This window comes from Spea bombifrons, chromosome 4 (genome assembly GCF_027358695.1).
Source record: "Spea bombifrons isolate aSpeBom1 chromosome 4, aSpeBom1.2.pri, whole genome shotgun sequence".
Lineage (NCBI taxonomy): Eukaryota > Metazoa > Chordata > Amphibia > Anura > Pelobatidae > Spea > Spea bombifrons.
In genome coordinates this window covers 110,767,760-110,768,652 of record NC_071090.1, presented here as the reverse complement: position 1 = coordinate 110,768,652, position 893 = coordinate 110,767,760, and the positions used below count along the sequence as shown (strand labels likewise).

General features: G+C 42.0%; 1 long non-coding RNA gene across 1 annotated transcript; it reads left to right on the top strand.

Annotated features, from left to right (window-relative positions):
- Positions 1–313: 313 nt before the first annotated feature.
- On the top strand, positions 314–653 carry LOC128492515 (uncharacterized). Its single transcript, XR_008354105.1, has 2 exons — positions 314–383; positions 599–653. It is a non-coding gene; the product is annotated as an uncharacterized LOC128492515 (long non-coding RNA).
- The last annotated feature ends 240 nt before the right edge of the window (positions 654–893 follow it).

Sequence of the window (893 nt, the reverse complement as noted above, 5' to 3'; positions counted from 1 at the left end):
CTTTGAACGATTTCAAGCTGTTTAGCAAATATATATATATATATATATATATATATATATATATATAAATATGAAAAGCAGTTAATCAAAGTGTTCAATAGAAGTCTGGAATGATGCCCACGGGGGGGCCAGCATGGGCTATAGTGGGCCTTGACTGTTGTGTGGAGGAGAGGTAGGCTTTTTGGCGGGAAATTTGGGGGTGGAGTTGGGGGAAGATTATATAAGTGGTTGCTTTCCCGGGCTCAGGAACCATTTTTTGTGGTTAGCTTACCTGGTTGCATGTCCCACCCTCCCTCCCTTTTTTCTTTTGTTTGTAGGTTTGTGTCGTTTGTCACAGTCTGTGGGGCGGCAGCTTGCCAGGTATCCAGGGGGTTAATGTGGTGGTAAGTGAATGGTTGGTAACATCTGGTGGGAGGTTCTTGGCTGTCAGTGCTGGAACCTCAGGTCAGGGTGGGGGCATCTCGGTATGTCCCTTCCTTAAGTGGCATTTGGTTCTGGTACCTGGATTGCTTGGCAAGCTTGGGTGTTTATTGTATATATTTACATGTTGGTGTTTGAGTCGTTGTCCTTGTTAACGCACCGATGTTTATTATTTCAGGTTTTGGCGTGACAATGACTCTAATAAATAAAATTGGCTGTGGCCTTTTCTCATCCATATTTATGGTGTGGTGTCATTATTGGGGGGTTTTTAATGGGGAGTTAAGCCTAGCCCGGAGAATCGAAGCTACAACAGTCAAAAGTATGCACTGGTGCTTTTTAGATAATTGATTGTGAATTGTTTATGTGACAAATGCTATTAATAAAACAAAGAGCCACTAAACATTTTTATAAATCTACTTCTATTGTTGATGCCATCGTGTGAGTGACGGCAATGTCATTTACATGATGGCAGT